The following is a 20,383-nucleotide window of genomic DNA, read 5'->3' as shown; positions in this document are numbered from 1 at the left end:
CAAGCCAGCATCTGTCTTTGTCCAAGGAGTCAGGCAGTGAGTCTTGTGTGTGTACATTTTCCCACCTTCAGAACCTTTGGCTCATGCCTTTACCATCACTGTTTCCCGCTGATTCTAGCAGACAGATGGGCCTCTTTCCCAACCTGGGTCATGAGCAGAGTGATTCATGAAGGAGTTGTTCAGAATCCTGATTCCAGGTATAATCTGCATGAACCCCATTGAGAAGGAGCCCCTTCTCAGAAGGTACGAGTGCTCTTGTGGATTGGCAGGGCCTTACACAGGTCTTTCAGCCCAGGGCTACTGAATGTGTCACTGAACCCATGACTCTGCTTCCATGCTATTTCACAGAACCATTTAAAGAGCAGCATATGAAAGAAAACATTAAAAAACATAATTTTATTTAAGAGTACATTCCAAATGCCTTGGTATCAAAATCGCTCCTTCTACACCTTAAGTTGATTTCCTCTAATTTTGTTTTCCAGGTATGTGCAAAGAAATCATCCCTGTGTTTTAGATATTTGAAGTTTCCTAAAACTTCCTGTTCATCTCTTCTGAGCAAACCTTTGCTTTTTTCCCCAATCTTTTAGGTATTTCCTAGTCCATTTGAGCTTTTAGCCGGTTTTGCATTTTTCTCTGCATCTCATCTAAATTTACCACCTGTTTAGATTTTAATGTGATAATTAACAGAGTATATTAATATGCCCTGACTTGGAAATTCAATTTGACAAATATTTACAATTGGCTTTTCTGTACACCGCACAGCTATATGCTCTGTAGGACAAAAGAATGGGTGCTGGCAGGTCCCCACTCTTAACTGCCTTACCACCTGGTGAAATAAAAATGTAATTGTCTCAAAATTGGTCTTAGGGCCAAAGACAAATGTTTACCACAATGATTTCAAGATACCACTTTTCAGATTTTTTTTGTCTTTAAGACAGAGAGCTTACTGTAATTTATAATTTTTCAGAAGATTTGGTCTCAGTGAAATCTGTTGTACTGTCTTCCATGCTGATGTCTTTCTCTGAGTTATTTTAGTGCATATGGCCAGTACTGCACAATTTATTTGTTCTCTAGTTGTTTCCTGTGTGTATCCCTTTTCTACTACCAACCAAGGTGTAAGGTGGGGAAGGTAAGGACAATCATTATCACTTTTCTCTCCCTTAATATCTGCTAAAGTGCCAGACAAATAGTCATGCAAAAACCAGCTGGTTTCTTGGCTTATGGGCTGACACCCAGAAGAACTCTTCTTCTCTCTAATGCCTACACACTTCTGATATGCTGCTTTTCATCCACCAACAATGGGCAAAATCAAATGAAAAACTTGTTAGCATTGTGGACAAAATAGGAGTACTTAGCTCTGAGTGATATTCTAAAAGATCTCTTGTCAATGAAATTCACAACCATGAAATATAGATGTGTAACATATTAATGTCTATTTTGCCTGCTCAGAAGCTTTCCTTTTCCAACCTCATTCTTACTTTTTGGTTATTTCAATATTTTGAACAGGCTGAGGTTAGAAAAGTGAGTTCTGAGTAAATGTGGTGTCATTATCATGGCCTTCCAAATAAGTTTATAAATTGTTTTTTAATTTTCAGATCCAGAAAATGGGAGCTTCTCGTAACTTTCTAGCTTTTGATTGCCGAATGGCATGACTGGATTTTTGGTAGAGTTATGAAAAATCTAATGAAAATATGATATTTATAATCCAAAGTATATTATTTTGTTTTCAAATATCTGAAAGGACTAAACCATTCACATTCTAAAAATAATTCAAACAAATCCACAAAGTATAATTAATACATTAAAGTTTATACAAGACAATTTTACATAAGAAATACTTTCAACAAATCCCTGTAACTAATAATTTTTTTTTTTTTTTTTTTTTTTTGAGACAGAGTTTCTCTCTTGTTGCCCAGGCTGGAGTGCAATGGCGTGATCTCAGCTCACTGCAACCTCCACTTTCCAGGTTCAAGCGATTCTCCTGCCTCAGCCTCTCAAGTAGCTGGGATTACAGGTGTATACCACCACATCCAGCTAATTTTGTATTTTTAGTAGAAACAGGTTTTCCCCATGTTGGTTAGGCTGGTGTCAAACTCCCGACCTCAGGTGATCCACCTGCCTCGGCCTCCCAAAGTGCTGGGATTACAGGCGTGAGCCACTGCACCTGGCTGTAACTAATAATTTTTTATTGGTATTTAACAAAGTGATACAATTCATAACAGTATTCTCCATTGGTTATGAACGCAGAACAGGAAGATATTTGGAAAATCAACCCAGGTATACTGAAGAGGGAGGATTACAATTGCACCTAAAAAAAATCTTTCAAACCCAGGGATCAGAATTTACATGAGATAATATTGGATTGTTCTTGTGGAAAACTCAAGTTGGCTTTGGTGGCATGGACATTGGAAATAGACTCTCCCAATGCAAGACAATTCCACTAGGATTTATTGAGTGCTTACTATGAGCATTATTCCCACGCAGACCCTCAACCAAGTATTAACCAGACACAACATTGCTTACTTTCAAAGATACAATGAAATTGAGGATATGAAGGCTGATACGGCCTTATACCCCTAGCAAGTATTTATTGAGTGCCTAATGTGGGTCAAGAACCATACTATTATATTACATCCTTTTTTGTTTTATTATTATTATTTTTTCAACAGACCCTCACTTATTGCCCAGGCTGGAGTGCAGTGACATGATCATAGCTCACTGTAATCTGAACTCCTGGGCACAAGGGATCTTACTGCCTCAGCCTCCTGAGTAGCTGGGACTACAGGTGTGCCCCACCACACCCAGATAACTTAAAACAAATTTTTTTTGGTAGAGATGGGGTCACGTTGCCTGGTCTGGTCTGGAACTCCTGGCCTCAAGCAATCCCTGTGCCTCAGCCTCTCAAAGTGCTGGGATTACAGGTGTAAACTACTGTACCCGGCTCCATTCTTGGTTATAGATGAGAAAACTGAAGCTCAGAGAGGGTAGTTAATTTGCTGAAACACAGGAGCCAGGGTTTGCAGTCAGGCCTAACTCCAATGAAGGAGCTTCCCTTCTGTCCCATTGTCTCCTATGTGGCTGCAACCAGAATTTCCTGCCTTGATAGGATCCTTTCTCCCCTTCATTGCGCTGGGGGTACCACAGTGACCTGGGGCAGGGGCCCACCTACAACTACATAAGATGGAGACAGAAGGGCTTAGATGTCAGGAACAGTCAGTATGCCTTATGAATGAGAATTCTAGTTCCCTGACTTACAGAAATTTTGAGAAAATTCGCACTGGTATTAGCAAGAAGTACTTTGGGCATCTCAGATGAAAGGCTCTACGTGAGTACAGAGGGTGGCTATTAGAGACTGGCATGGAATTTTATATGAAGGAGAGTGCTTACTAATTATAAGATAGCTACTCATTTGTAGATTTATTTTCTAGCTTAATCTCTCATTGTTGGTATTACAGGGACTTAGAAAAAAATGCCCAAAGGTTTATGACCAAGACTCAAAAGCTAAGCTTGCATGTCCTGAATAGACCTATCTGATTAAAATAATGAAAATAATAATAGTAATTAGAATAAATTCTGTTTACACCTTGTCTTTGCCTGAATGGCTTTAGAGTCCTTTAAAACTTTGCCTTTAGTATCTACATTCGTTCATTGGTCTGTGCTTGCCTGAGCATCTGAGAACATTTTAGAAACATTAGAAACTGACAGGACCACAGAATTGATGAGGCATCATCTTTGGAGCATACCTGTTGGGAGGAGAAGAAGAGAAAGCTGAACTTTTTCTCCTGTAGCTAGATGGCCACAAATCTTCCAGTTCCTTTCATGTTCTTAGCCAATCCTGGTTCAGCCCTAAAGATTGTTATTATAAAATCCCCTCAAGTTAATGTTTCCCTCTGTCTATTGTTTAATTTAAATGACCCAGGCAGTGGCTCAGAAAGGAATGCAATTCTCATAAAGCATTTTCCCACATTAAACAATCAAAAATTATTTGGGGGGGAAAAAGAGAGAGAAAAAGCAGGAGCAGGAACTTGGAGTTTTAGGAAACCTTTTACAGAAATTTGATTGGTATTTTTCTTTTCTGGCTATAAATAGAAAGCCAAGGAAAGGTTAAGTGCTAGGGGCGAGGTCACAGAGTAGATGGGAGCTGCCAAGCAGGAGTGGACGTGGACTGTTCAGGTCATGAGGTGCACATTCTTTGTGTAAAAGAACATTTCAATATTCTTTATTTTGGAGTCCTGTCTTCAAAAACCATCCATAGATACCATCTACCAGCCTCTTCTTTCTCCCACCTGTTTCTCCTTCCTCTCTTATATAATTTACACTTGATTATTTAAAAATGTAGCCAGTGGTCTCCTCAGTCACCTCTCTAGCCTCATTGTGCTATACTAATTGAGGTAATGATAGCTGCTCTAATAAACTCACCCCTAATTGTACATTGGATTGAACAATATAATTGTTTTTTTTTTCTTGGTGATATAGAGTCTAAAATGGCTGTCATGACTGATAGGTCTCTATCCTCCAAGCAGTGATCTGGGAACCTGATCCTTTTGTCTTGTGGCTCTACCATCTTCAACATTTGGCTTCCGAAGTCACCCTGAATGCGAGCACACAAGGATGGAAAACAGCACAGAGAAAGACAGGCAGAAGGTCGGTATGTGCCTGGTCTGGAAGTGACCCATATCATTCTGTTCACATTACTTTGGCTAGAACTCAGTCAGGTGGCCACACCTAACTACAAGGGAGTCTGAGAATTGTAGTTGGCTGCATGTCCAGGAAGAAGAAATAGGACTGTGATCTGACCAGACTGCCTGGCTTAACCACTTTCTTCAGCATTGGCTCCTGTGGTTCCTCCTCCTTTCATTGGATGCTTTTACTGATCCTCTTATGTTCTCCCAGTAGCAAGTACAGCAGACTCTCCTTAGAGAGACTTTGGTCTTCCTTCGTCACCTCTTCTTCTCCAGACTCATTTTCTGTGGGAGCCCCTTGGCACCCAGCCTGCTCCTAGCCCTGAGTGGTGCTTCTACAGGGTTCTGCTTCCCCTTTTCAAGCTTCTCTGTTTTGTGTACCTCATACATTGCAGGAGAACAACAAGCTCCCTGTCCTCTCACTTCAGCCTCCTCAGTGCCCAGCTCCCCTCTTTCCTTGTGTGCCCACACCTTGTCTTCTAAACTGGAAGCTCTGGGCTTTTATTTAGGTAATCCCATTTGCATAACCCTTTTGAGTTGACAGAGAAATTTCTCTGAAATTATACTAATCCCATATACAATCTGAAAGGCAGACATCATCTGTGCCAGTCCACCCATCAGAAAACAGATCTGGGGAGAAAAGTGACTTTCCCAAGGCTATGCTGTATACACAGGGTGAAGACTTAAGCTCAAAGCCTATTAGTGCTTTGAATTTCTTAGGGCTTTTAATTTAATTCACCTAAACCACTTGTTGCAAGGATTTACTCTTGCTGCCTCTATTTTTCTACTGTTCCAGCCTCTTGCCTCTTCTGCTGTCTGTGCTCAAAAACATAGAGCACCTTCATGCCTTGACTTTATATCTGTATTAGTCTGTTTTCACACTGCTATAAAGAAATACCTGAGACTGGGTAATTTATAAAGGAAGGCGGTTTAATTGACTCACAGTTCTGCATGGCTGGGAGGCCTCAGGAACTTACAATCATGGTGGAAGAGGAAGGGGAAGCAAGGCATGTCTTACATGGCGGCAGGAGAGAGAGAGAGAGCACACAGAGGAAACTGCCACTTTTAAACCATCAGATCTCATTAAGAACTCCCTCCGTATCACGAGAACAGCATGGGGGAAACTGCCCCCATGATCCAATCACCTCCTACCAGATCCTTCCTTGACATGTGAGGATTACAATTCGAGATGAGATTTGAATGGGAACACACAGCCAAACCATGTCAATGTCTTTAAACTTAAGACTGCAGACTGGAGTGGAATGCCCCTGGAAAAAGCATATGCTGTATGGCTGAGATTCTGAAATGATAAGATTTGTAGACTGGGGAAAATTCTTTAAAATGTTGTTTTAATATAGAAGAAGTAGTGTGTGGAGGATGTAGGACTGTGTGCAGAATGTAGGACTATAGATATCAAATGAATGACTGACTGAATAAATAAATAGCCCACTACTTGGCAGACAGTTTTTTACTCCCAGCTACATAAAATTTTGTGTTTGGAGTTGTGAGCCACACAAAGAATGAATGAGAGTCCCTGCTCTCAAGGAGGTTTAGAGAAGCACGAGAGATAAGACTAAGCCCAGATACTGATAATAAAACAGGGAAATGATAATGCCAGAGAAGCACAAAGTTCCCCTGTTACTTCAGATGGACTAGCAAGAATATACCCAGCTGGAAGGGCTGAAGGTTGAGCTCACCAAGGAAGTGAAAATTTTGAACTGGTCTTTGCATGTATTCGTATAGTTATTAACTTGACAATTGATTTAAGCACATACTAAAGACACTCTTTTAGAGAGGTATCACAGAACACAGCATGTGCAGTTTTTGTCTTTAGGAACTTACTGTCTAGCAAGGGAGAGAGCCACCCCACTGATGACTGCACAAATCATTACTTAATGACAGGAGGGATAAGTGTTATGAAGGAAAAGCACAAAGGATGTGAGAGTGTATAATAGGGAGACACTATGGAGTCTGCAGCAGAGGGATGAGATTTGAATATACTGAGAGAGAGTGGGTAGCAGGGAGACCTTCTAGGTGGAAGGAAGGAGGAATAGAGCTCCACAGTAAAGCAGTCTAAGCTGGGCTGGAAGGGAAGACAGGAAGGGTAGACTAGTACCAGCCCTAGGAGGGCCTCTTCAGACGTCAAGACTCTAAAACTGATTTGTTAGGAAATGGAAAACCACAAAGGTTGAGGTAATCAAGAAGAACACTTGTGACCCAGATGAGAACAAGGCCACGTGAGAATTACGTAGCTCTTGTTTTTGTACATAAAACCATGCTGGTCCCTGTGAGAGGCAAGACAAGACAAGATCAGCAGGAGAGGGGTTGGACGAATGGTACCTTTCCATGGAAATCCTGTCTGCGGTTCATGACCCAGAGTCTTGGTCTGTTTGCTTGTCTCACACTGCACAAGAGGCAAGAGCTTAGAAAGCAGATCGGGGAAGAGTGGAGAGGAAGGTATTTGTGCATCCCTGTGGGGGAAAGGTGGGCACTTCCCAGCACAGCCCGGGACAGTGCAAGGAATGGCACAGAGGAACACTCTGCTTTTTGGTTCACAGTATGGCCAGGACAGAAATGAGACCTTTCTCTACATCCTGAGGTTTTATTTTCTTTGTCTTTCTCAGGTAGAGCGGTTAGGTCAGGCCAAGCCTGGCTCTGTTCTGACACAGCTCACCTAGCAGATTTGAAGTTAGACTATTCACAGCAAGAAGAAGGCATGCCCTGCCATGGCAAAACCTCACCAGGTCTCCCTGTATGATTCTTGAATGTCTTCTTTAGCAAGGTTACACCTGGCACACAGACCCTATCAGCCACTGACTGCATTCCTTACAAACCCAAACCCATTGGTGGGCAGAGCGGGAAGGTGGCTGGCCACCATCCAGACAGTAAACAATAGAGGCAATTATTATGCAGCCATTAATCTTGTCAATTACACATTAACCCAGGCTGTGTGTAAACAGGAGCACAATCCTCATTCTTTTTCTCTGCCTTTCTCAATGACTCCCCACCCCATCTCCTCAGAAAATAAAAAGGGACTGCATTCTACCACATTCTCAGTATCATCCTTAATTCCACTTTTTCACTTATGGAAACAATCATACCAATCTGGAAATTCCTTTAACTTGTGTATCGATTTTATCTTTGTGTGTATGTGTGTGATTTCTATTACATATGATACTCTGCTGAGTGCTTGGGAAGCTGATTTTGCTGTTTTCTACAAATCTATGGTTCCTTTTTCACTTTGAGCTCCCCAGTTGAAAAGCCTATATTCATATATATTACCTCATGAGGTAATATAATGATTGATAGCACAAATTTATTACAAGTTTTGAAGTCGCTTTCTAATATACCTGGATAAGGATCTATTTCCTATTCATCTTCATCTGGGTAGATGCCACCCAAAGACATCCTTGTCCACTTAAAAACCTTTAGCAGTTGGCTTTGTGGTCAAAGGAGATTTTTGTTTTTTAAAGTGAGGAGCAGTTCTGGAAGCAATTAGATCCCGCATTGTTCAGGGCAGATGGTGAAGTGGGCAGAGATTCTCTTCAAAGCCTCTAGCCTTTCATTTTCCTGTGCTCACTCTTCCTTTAGTACACTTGACCTCTCCTTTCCCTCCTCCTCCTCCAAAGCCATCTCTAAGAAACGGCCCATGTCAGTCATTTATCTCTTCCTGGGTATTAATGAGTCTGGGGAATGCTCATTCCTGCTGTGTTTTCACTGAAAGCCTTATCTTTAATTGTGGAATGAAAGGAATTTCAGGTATTGGATCACAGCTCAAAGTTCAAGTTTTTAGCGTTCTATTCACATAGCAGTCAGGAAAAAAAAAATCCTTTTTGATTGGAAGGAGGGCAGTTTTCACAGGCCCTCTTCTCAGGCTCTGGTGGTGATCCATCTCTGTTCTCTCCTCTTTGTGGAGCCATTCTGGAGGACAAGGCTTGAGGTCGGGGTGGGCAGGACAAGTAGCACAGAGATTTCTCAAACGATGCTTGATAAAGTGTTTGAGACCGATTTCAGTAGAACCCTAATACATATTAGGTAAGAAGATTTCTGAATCAGGAATGTGAGAAAGGTCTGTTGAAACTGGGCATCAATACCCTTTTTCCTTGGGATATGTCAGGGAATTCCCCAGGAGGCTTCAATGTTCAGGGCAGCCCTGCTACCCTATTTTTTGGGTGGTGGGGTGGGAACTTGGAATGAGGTCTTGCTGGCTGAAATTAAATTAGCATGTTGTTTCGAGGGAGTTGGGAACATTTTCATGTTGCTGTGCATAAACCTGCGAGCTCATTTTCTCAGATTTGGTTCATGCATATAGGGTGGTACTATGTATTCACTAGAAAGGGTTCAGACTTGTTGCATCTTGGTTCTGTCTCTAGATCTAGGATAATGCATTTATTCCAAAGCTTAATTTCGGTAAAATGAAAGAATCAACTAGGCAATCACTGAGGTTCCTTCTAGCTTCAAAAATCCCGATGATCTCTGAGATCTATGAATTAAAATTAATTGGTGCAATTTGTGGGATGTTATTTAAGTGAAAATTCGTAGAGTCAGGGCACTAATGAAAGGTAAGAGCCAGGAATGCAGGGGATACTGGTCATTTTCCACAGCTTCTTTCCTCCCAAATTGTAGCAATTCTGGGGTTGTGGGAAGAAGTAGAGATATGAGTGGCAAATCAATACAAGCTGTGTCACCAATAAGGTTGTTCAGGGAAATAAGTTTATAAAGAGTGGAAAGGAACAGGCTGAGTCTGACAGGGTTAAGGGAAACGCCAATTTCTACCAATGACAGTGGGTTTTGTTGTTTTTTACAAAAAGCATGTTTCTCATTTGAGGAAATGATTACATTGAGCCATGGGAAAGTTCCTGGGAGGAAAAAAAAAAACAAAAAACAAATTGAAAGTCAGCAGCCATCAGACGATCAGAGTGTTTATTTCACAAATGATCAGCTATTTAAAAAGTACTCTCAGCCACCAGATCTTCAGGTTAAAGGTGTCCAGTAAGCATCGTACCTCATAAATCAATGGAAAGACAATAGAAAGAAGTTTAGAGGAAGCTGATGATTTCAGAGTTTATTAGGATTTCTATTTTGGCAGAGTGTTTCTGTCTTTGATGCCACTGTGGGTATTTTCTTCAGTAACACATTTGATTAGAGAAGGGTGTTAGCAGGGCCAGGGTCCGGGGGTGATTCCCATGGGCCTGTCATCTCTAATTCAGTAATAATGGAGCAAATCCCTTTTGTCCTTAATACTTTGCCAAGAAAGACAGGACAAAAGAAAGGCAAGATACATTCACAGCCTTGGAAGAATTTAGAATTTAGCAGAGAATGCAAAAACACACAATGAGTAACAAACTTGGAAAACTTTTAACCTTGCAGCCAGACTGTGTCATCTGGCCAGGTGTCGGGGCTCACACCTGTAATCCCAGCTATTTGGGAGAATTGCTTGAGCCCAGGGGTTCAAGGCTGCAGTAAGCTGTGATTGTGCCACTGCCTCTCAGCCTGGGTAACAAAGCAGAACCCCGTTTCAAACAAAACAAAACAAAACAAAACCAAAAAAAAAAACAAAAAAAAAATGTGTTATCAGCCCTGATGAGCCATTTCCAGAACGGGGGTCTCAAGAGAGACCAAATAAAGTTGGATAAAGGTATTTCTCACAGGATTAACTCACCATCACTCTAGAGCTTGTGTGTTTGTGTGTTTTACGGTACTTATTCCATACACAAAAATTCATGCATTTTCTAGTTAGAATGTTGATAGCTATTTCTTTCCTTAGTAATAAAAACAAGGATTTGGTGATAAAAGGACTATGGTTTTAGAGTTTAAGTTCCTCCAACTTCTAATATGCACAAGTAAAGATGAGGAAAGTAGTCTATGATAAATAGGTGGTAAAAATCTGTTAATAGGCTAATATTTTTTGAAATCTAGTCTATGAAAGGCCCCGTGCCAGTTCGCAAATTCCTTCTGTACTCCCTACTCACGTAATCCTATGGGATTGATTAACCATATGTTTTGATCCTCTGAAGGGCTCTGCCTAAGGGCTGAAGCATAAAGTTGTACTGCTCCTTCAAGCAAAAGCTGGTGTTAGAAGCCAAAAGATTGATAGGTACTTGCAGACCCTCTCCTTCCACCTTACCTGTGGACAGTCCTGTTCCTTTTGTAAGCCTGATAGAGGACAAACTCGTTGAATATGAAATGGCTAGCATTCTTGTGGTTAGCAGCTTTGGAAGGTTTAAATGTATTTGGGATTTCTCCTGCTGCTCCCTGCTTGGTCTTGAAAAGTATTAAGATTAAAATTAAAAAAAATTGACTAAGTTGCATTTATTCCAAGAATTCTAGGTTGATTGTGTATGTTGCCACGTTACCAAAATAAAGGGGAATAAAAGCATATGATCATAAGAATAAATGTGGAAAATTTTTTTACAAAAAATATCTTCCATTCTTGATATACACTCTTTAGGAAACTGGGAACAGAAGGGAATTTCTTAACTGGATACACAGCATGATACATAGCACAGAAACCTATGGCAAACATCATGCTTTGTGGTGAAACGTAGAGTGCCTTGGGTCAGGTTCCCCAGAAGCAGAGAGTGAGGGAATGTTGAGGGACAACTCTCAGGTGAAACCTGTGCCAAAGGGAAGGAAGCAGGATAGGGCAGGGGAAAAGGCCAAAGGTGTGAATTCAGATGAAGCCAGCTTCTGCTGATCCCACAGGGCACCCTACAACAGGAATGGTACCACAGAATTATCCCACCTTCAGGCAAAAGGGCAGGCCTTTTTGGTGCCTCATATCTGTTAGTCATTCGTTACTGGACACCCCAGGAACCATGCATAGCTTTCTACATACTCTGTTTCCAAGTGGCTGCCATTGGTCAAGGGCAGTTCTCAGGAGAAGAATATAGCTGTGAACTGATAGCAGCTCTTCACCTCTTCTGCAGGTGGGAGAAGAGTATTTCAGCCCATTGAAGGCGATGTTGTGGGCAACAACAGTGTCTGCTAATTGACATTTTATGTTAAAAATAATTTAATTGGCCGGGCGCAGTGGCTCACACCTGTAATCCCAGCACTTTGGGAGGTGGAGGGCTAATCACGAGGTCAGGAGATCGAGACCATCCTGGCCAACATGGTGAAAAGCCGTCTTTACTAAAAATACAAAAATTAGCTGGGCGTGGTGGTGCGTGACTATAATCCCAGCTACTCCGGAGGCTGAGGCAGGAGAATAGCTTGAACCAGAGAGTCAGAGGTTGCAGTGAGCTGAGATCTCGCCACCGCACTCCAGCCTGGTGACAGAGCGAGACTCCATCTCAAAATAATAATAATTTAATTCAATTCACCTAGAGCTAGAAAAACCTTCATTTTGACCATTTCTGGAGATCTGTCTGGCTCCATATTCCAAGTTTTGATCAGTAACATCTTCCTTCTACCCTTAGAACTTCCTTTAACAATTTTTGTAGTGTAGGTCTGCTGATAATAAGTTCTCTCAGTTTCTGTTTGTCTGAAAAAGTCTTGATATCGCTTTAATTTTTAGGATTCTTTTTCCATTGGGCATACATTCTGGGTTACTAGTATTTTTCTTTCAGCATTTTAAATGGATCATTCTACTGTTTTCTGGCTTGCATAGTTTCAGATAAGACTCCTGCTGTCACTCTTAGCTTTGTTCCTTTGTATACAATGTTTTCTTTTTTAACTTTCCTCAAAATTTTCTCTTTGTCTTTAGTTTTAAGCGACTCCACTATGATGGATCTAGATGGGTATGGGAGTGTATGGGTTTCATTTTTCTCGTCCCTCCTCCTCCTCCTTTTTCTTTACCTTGTTGTTTAATCTCTTTAGGCTTCTCTGAACTCCTTGGACCTGTGGATTAATATATTTCATTATTTTTTGGAAATTTTTCAGCTGTCATCTCTTCAAATATTTCTCCTACCCTACACATATATTAGACCCACAGCTCTTGTATGCTCTGTGTTTTTTTATTTTTTGTCATTTGTCATTCATTCCTTTTTTTCCTTTGTGTTTCTGTTTGAGGAATTTCTGTTTATCTATTTTCAAGTTCATTGATTTTGTTCTTGGCTTGTTGAGTCTCTCGATCAGCTAGTCGAAGGCATTCTTTATCTTTGTTATGATGTGTGTCATTTTTAGCATTTTCAATTTTTTTCTATAGCGCTTATTGCTCCACTAAAATTTCTCATCTATTTTTATGTACTACTTGCCTTTTCCACCAGAGCATGTAAGATATTATATTAAGCAGTTATTTAAAATTCCCTCTATGATAGTTCTAACATCTGGGTTATCTCTGAGTCTGGCTCTGTTGCCTACTATGTCTTTTTTACAATTAGTTATTTTTCTTTGATTTTTGTGTGTCTTCTAATTTTTGATTGATTGCCTGATATCAATCAATCAAAGATAGAAAGGTAGAGACTGAGGTGAATAATTCCTTATACCTAGAAATGGACATGTCCCTTCTGCTATTGATCAGGAAGGAGAGGGGTGATGTTGAATCAGTCTAATCAGGAGCTGAATTGTGTTTGGCTTTTGTTGTTGCCATGGTTGCCCTCAGTGTGTCATTGAGTTCAATTCATCTAATTTTACCTTGCCCTTGGGGTGGAGGTTGGATTACTGGAGGATTTTTTTCAATGCTTCTACTCCATCTTCAGCTTTAAGACTGCTTTATGCCCTGTGCTTCAGAGACAGTTTCTGTTTATGTTCTTGACACTTATCCAGTCATAACTCCTGTTTCAAGTAGATAGCCTGGTGGTGGGAGCAGAGGGTTTCTCTGTTGCCCTGGTTCAGAGTTTGTCTTAGAGAAGCTTTGTGTCTCTGTATCTTTTAAAAGGCTTTCTGCCTGGAAAATATGTTCAAATATATTTTGATAAGTGAATCAACAAGTAGAGCTTTGGCACTAAAGCCAAAAGAGATTCCAGCATTAGCCCTGAGGTGAGATCAACACAAGGTTTTTTAGGTAGCCAGAGAGTTCTCCTCTTCATTTTTACTCTTGTATAAATGTAGGGAAACAGCCTGGGGCAATGCTGTACTACTCCAGGGGAGACCTTCACATAGAATATAATACAAACGGTATACCTGGAGTTGTGCAACCCAGCAGTCCTGGGTGAAGGCATATTCTAAACGACTACTGGGACTTTGGGGAAGTTGATTGAACACTGTGGTGTATAAGGACATTTCTGGGTATTTGAAATACCTCTGAGCAGTTGACTTCCAATGTTCTTGGAGTGGAGGGACATGGTAGCTGATAGTGAGATGGGAAGAAAAAAGTACTGGGCAGCTTTCATGTCTCTGCTGAGGTCTGCTACCCTGTCAATCAATATGCCATACCTAGAGAGGAGCCCTCTAGTCTCTTTTTCAGTCAATTTCTTTATGACCCAGATTGAGGAAGGAAAATGTAGGGGGAAAATACCACTTCCATTTGCCTATTCATGGAATAGAAACTCTTTTAGTCTTTTCAAAACTCTGCTGGGATGTCATTAATATTACATTTTTGAACAGGTGACTAGCTAGATCCCCTGGGTCCATTTTCCTGCCTCTCCCTGCTCCTGGGGAAAGGCTTGATGATCTCCCTGCAGATGACGTCTGTGCTTGCCCTCCTACAATCCATTCTCTACACAGAAGCCAGAATGATGTTTAAGAAATATAATGAATCGATTGGTTGATTAATTTTGTAGCAATTTTTATAAAGAATTGTTCTAGTCATTACAATAAAGTCATTCAAAATGTAATGCAAAAATTCTAGTCATTACAACCACTGTAGTTTTTAACAATAGAAAAACATTAGAAGCAACATAAATGTTAAAAATATAGAGGCGGGAGGAGCCAAGATGGCCGAATAGGAACAGCTCCGGTCTACAGCTCCCAGCGCGAGCCACGCAGAAGATGGGTGATTTCTGCATTTCCATCTGAGGTACTGTGTTCATCTCACTAGGGAGTGCCAGACAGTGGGCGCAGGTCAGTGGGTGAGCGCACCGTGCGCCAGCCGAAGCAGGGGCGAGGCATTGCCTCACTCGGGAAGCGCAAGGGGTCAGGGAGTTCCCCTTCCAGGGGTGACAGACGGCACCTGGAAAATCGGGCCACTCCCACCCAAATACTGTGCTTTTCCGACGGGCTTAGGAAACGGTGCCCCAGGAGAGTATAGCCCGCACCTGGCTCAGAGGGTCCTACACCCACGGAGTCTCGCTGATTGCTAGCACAGCAGTCTGAGATCAAACAGCAAGTCGGCAGCGAGGCTGGGGGAGGGGCGCCCGCCATTGCCCAGGCTCGCTTAGGTAAACAAAGCAGCCTGGAAGCTTGAACTGGGTGGAGCCCACCACAGCTCAAGGAGGCCTGCCTGCCTCTGTAGGCTCCACCTCTGGGGGCAGGGCACAGACAAACAAAAAGACAGCAGTAACCTCTGCAGACTTAAATGTCCCTGTCTGACAGCTGTGAGGAGAGCAGTGGTTCTCCCAGCACGCAGCTGGAGATCTGAGAACGGGCTGACTGCCTCCTCAAGTGGGTCCCTGACCCCTGACCCCCGAACAGCCTAACTGGGAGGCACCCCCCAGCAGGGGCAGACTGACACCTCACACGGCCGGCCAGGTACTCCAACAGACCTGCAGCTGAGGGTCCTGTCTCTTAGAAGGAAAACTAACAGAAAGGACATCCACACCAAAAACCCATCTGTACATCACCATCATCAAAGACCAAAAGTAGATAAAACCACAAAGATGGGGAAAAAACAGAGCAGAAAAACTGGAAACTCTAAAAACCAGAGTACCTCTCCTCCTCCAAAGGAACGCAGTTCCTCACCAGCAATGGAACAAAGCTGGACGGAGAATGACTTTGACGAGCTGAGAGAAGAAGGCTTCAGATGATCAAATTACTCCGAGCTACGGGAGGATATTCAAACCAAAGGCAAAGAAGTTGAAAACTTTGAAAAAAATTTAGAAGAATGTATAACTAGAATAACCAATACAGAGAAGTGCTTAAAGGAGCTGATGGAGCTGAAAACCAAGGCTCGAGAACTACGTGAAGAATGCAGAAGCCCCAGGAGCCGATGCGATCAAATGGAAGAAAGGGTATCAGCCCTGGAAGATGAAATGAATGAAATGAAGCGAGAAGGGAAGTTTAGAGAAAAAAGAATAAAAAGAAATGAGCAAAGCCTCCAAGAAATGTGGGACTATGTGAAAAGACCAAATCTACGTCTGATTGGTGTACCTGAAAGTGACGGGGAGAATGGAAACAAGTTGGAAAACACTCTACAGGATATTATCCAGGAGAACTTCCCCAATCTAGCAAGGCAGGCCAACATTCAGATTCAGGAAATACAGAGAACGCCACAAAGATACTCCTCGAGAAGAGCAACTCCAAGACACATAATTGTCAGATTCACCAAAGTTGAAATGAAGGAAAAAATGTTAAGGGCAGCCAGAGAGAAAGGTCGGGTTACCATCAAAGGGAAGCCCATCAGACTAACAGCGGATCTCTCAGCAGAAACCCTACAAGCCAGAAGAGAGTGGGGGCCAATATTCAACATTCTTAAAGAAAAGAGTTTTCAACCCAGAATTTCATATCCTGCCAAACTAAGCTTATAAGTGAAGGAGAAATAAAATACTTTACAGACAAGCAAATGCTGAGAGATTTTGTCACCACCAGGCCTGCCCTAAAAGAGCTCCTGAAGGAAGCACTAAACATGGAAAGGCACAACCGGTACCAGCCACTGCAAAATCATACCGAAATGTAAAGACCATCGAGACTAGGAAGAGACTGCATCAACTAATGAGCAAAATATCCAGCTAACATCATAATGACAGGATCAAATTCACACATAACAATATTAACTTTAAATGTAAATGGACTAAATGCTCCAATTAAAAGACACAGACTGGCAAATTGGATAAAGACTCAAGACCCATCAGTGTGCTGTATTCAGGAAACCCATCTCACGTGCAGAGACACACATAGGCTCAAAATAAAAGGATGGAGGAAGATCTACCAAGCAAATGGAAAACAAAAAAAGGCAGGGGTTGCAATCCTAGTCTCTGATAAAACAGACTTTAAACCAACAAAGATCAAAAGAGACAAAGAAGGCCATTACATAATGGTAAAGGGATTAATTCAACAAGAAGAGCTAACTATCCTAAATATATATGCACCCAATACAGGAGCACCCAGATTCATAAAGCAAGTCCTGAGTGACCTACAAAGAGACTTAGACTCCCACACATTAATAATGGGAGACTTTAACACCCCACTGTCAACATTAGACAGATCAACGAGACAGAAAGTCAACAAGGAACCCAGGAATTGAACTTAGCTCTGCACCAAGCGGACCTAACAGACATCTACAGAACTCTCCACCCCAAATCAACAGAATATACATTTTTTTCAGCACCACACCACACCTATTCCAAAATTGACCATATACTTGGAAGTAAAGCTCTCCTCAATAAATGCAAAAGAACAGAAATTGTAACAAACTGTCTCTCAGATCACAGTGCAATCAAGCTAGAACTCAGGATTAAGAATCTCACTCAAAACCGCTCAACTACGTGGAAACTGAACAACCTGCTCCTGAGTGACTACTGGGTACATAACGAAATGAAGGCAGAAATAAAGATGTTCTTTGAAACCAACGAGAACCAAGACACAACATACCAGAATCTCTGGGATGCATTCAAAGCAGTGTGTAGAGGGAAATTTATAGCACTAAATGCCCACAAGAGAAAGCAGGAAAGATCCAAAATTGACACCCTAACATCACAATTAAAAGAACTAGAAAAGCAAGAGCAAACACATTCAAAAGCTAGCAGAAGGCAAGAAATAACTAAAATCAGAGCAGAACTGAAGGAAATAGAGACACAAAAAACCCTTCAAAAAATAAATGAATCCAGGAGCTGGTTTTTTGAAAGGATCAACAAAATTGATAGACCACTAGCAAGATTAATAAAGAAAAAAAGAGAGAAGAATCAAATAGATGCAATAAAAAATGATAAAGGGGATAATATCACCACCGATCCCACAGAAATACAAACTACCATCAGAGAATATTACAAACACCTCTATGCAAATAAACTAGAAAATCTAGAAGAAATGGATAAATTCCTCAACACATACACCCTCCCAAGACTAAACCAAGAAGAAGTTGAATCTCTGAATAGACCAATAACAAGAGCTGAAATTGTGGCAATAATCAATAGCTTACCAACCAAAAAAAGTCCAGGACCAGATGGGTTCACAGCCGAATTCTACCAGAGGAACAAGGAGGAGCTGCTACCATTCCTTCTGAAACTATTCCAATCAATAGAAAAAGAGGGAATCCTCCCTAACTCATTTTATGAGGCCAGCATCATCCTGATACCAAAGCCTGGCAGAGACACAACAAAAAAAGAGAATTTTAGACCAATATCCTTGATGAACATTGATGCGAAAATCCTCAATAAAATACTGGCAAACAGAATCCAGCAGCACATCAAAAAGCTTATCCACCATGATCAAGTGGGCTTCATCCCTGGGATGCAAGGCTGGTTCAATATACGCAAATCAATAAATGTAATCCAGCATATAAACAGAACCAAAGACAAAAACCACATGATTATCTCAATAGATGCAGAAAAGGCCTTTGACAAAATTCAACAACCCTTCATGTTAAAAACTCTCAATAAATTAGGAATTGATGGGACGTATCTCAAAATAATAAGAGCTATCTATGACAAACCCACAGCCAATATCATACTGAATGGGCAAAAACTGGAAGCATTCCCTTTGAAAACTGGCACAAGACAGGGATGCCCTCTCTCGCCACTTCTGTTCAACATAGTGTTGGAAGTTCTGGCCAGGGCAATTAGGCAGGAGAAGGAAATCAAGGGTATTCAATTAGGAAAAGAGGAAGTCAAATTGTCCCTGTTTGCAGATGACATGATAGTATATCTAGAAAACCCCATTGTCTCAGCCCAAAATCTCCTTAAGCTGATAAGCAACTTCAGCAAAGTCTCAGGATACAAAATCAATGTGCAAAAATCACAAGCATTCTTATACATCAATAACAGACAAACAGAGAGCCAAATCATGAGTGAACTCCCATTCACAATTGCTTCAAAGAGAATAAAATACCTAGGAATCCAACTTACAAGGGATGTGAAAGACCTCTTCAAGGAGAACTACAAACCACTGCTCAAGGAAATAAAAGAGGATACAAACAAATGGAAGAACATTCCATGCTCATGGGTAGGAAGAATCAATATCATGAAAATGGCCATCCTTCCCAAGGTAATTTACAGATTCAATGCCATCCCCATCAAGCTACCAATGACTTTCTTCACAGAATTGGAAAAAACTACTTTAAAGTTCATATGGAACCAAAAAAGAGCCCACATCGCCAAGTCAATCCTAAGCCAAAAGAACAAAGCTGGAGGCATCACACTACCTGACTTCAAACTATACTACAAGGCTACAGTAACCAAAACAGCATGGTACTGGTACCAAAACAGAGATATAGATCAATGGAACAGAACAGAGCCGTCAGAAATAATGCCACATATCTACAAGTATCTGATCTTTGACAAAGCTGACAAAAACAAGAAATGGGGAAAGGATTCCCTATTTAATAAATGGTGCTGGGAAAACTGGCTAGCCATATGTAGAAAGCTGAAACTGGATCCCTTCCTTACACCTTATACAAAAATCAATTCAAGATGGATTAAAGACTTAAATGTTAGACCTAAAACCATAAAAACCCTAGAAGAAAACCTAGGCATTACCATTCAGGACATAGGCATGGGCAAGGACTTCATGTCTAAAACACCAAAAGCAATGGCAACAAAAGCCAAAATTGACAAATGGGATCTAATTAAACTAAAGAGCTTCTGCACAGCAAAGGAAACTACCATCAGAGTGAACAGGCAACCTACAAAATGGGAGAAAATTTTCGCAACCTACTCATCTGACAAAGGGCTAATATCCAGAATCTACAATGAACTCCAACAAATTTACAAGAAAAAAACAAACAACCCCATCAAAAAGTGGGCGAAGGACATGAACAGACACTTCTCAAAAGAAGACATTTATGCAGCCAAAAAACACATGAAAAAATGCTCACCATCACTGGCCATCAGAGAAATGCAAATCAAAACCACAATGAGATACCATCTCACACCAGTTAGAATGGCAATCATTAAAAAGTCAGGAAACAACAGGTGCTGGAGAGGATGTGGAGAAATAGGAACACTTTTACACTGTTGGTGGGACTGTAAACTAGTTCAACCCTTGTGGAAGTCAGTGTGGTGATTCCTCAGGGATCTAGAACTAGAAATTCCATTCGACCCAGCCATCCCATTACTGGGTATATACCCAAAGGACTATAAATCATGCTGCTATAAAGACACATGCACACGTATGTTTATTGCGGCATTATTCACAATAGCAAAGACTTGGAACCAACCCAAATGTCCAACAATGATAGACTGGATTAAGAAAATGTGGCACATATACACCATGGAATACTATGCAGCCATAAAAAATGATGAGTTCATGTCCTTTGTAGGGACATGGATGAAATTGGAAATCATCATTCTCAGTAAACTATCGCAAGAACAAAAAACCAAACACCGCATATTCTCACTCATAGGTGGGAGTTGAACAATGAGAACACATGGACACAGGAAGGGGAACATCACACTTCGGGGACTGTTGTGGGGTGGGGAGAGGGGGGAGGGATAGCATTGGGAGAT

The sequence above is a fragment of the Pongo abelii genome, chromosome 4 (genome assembly GCF_028885655.2).
Source record: "Pongo abelii isolate AG06213 chromosome 4, NHGRI_mPonAbe1-v2.0_pri, whole genome shotgun sequence".
NCBI lineage: Eukaryota > Metazoa > Chordata > Mammalia > Primates > Hominidae > Pongo > Pongo abelii.
Note: the sequence above shows the minus strand (reverse complement) of the source record.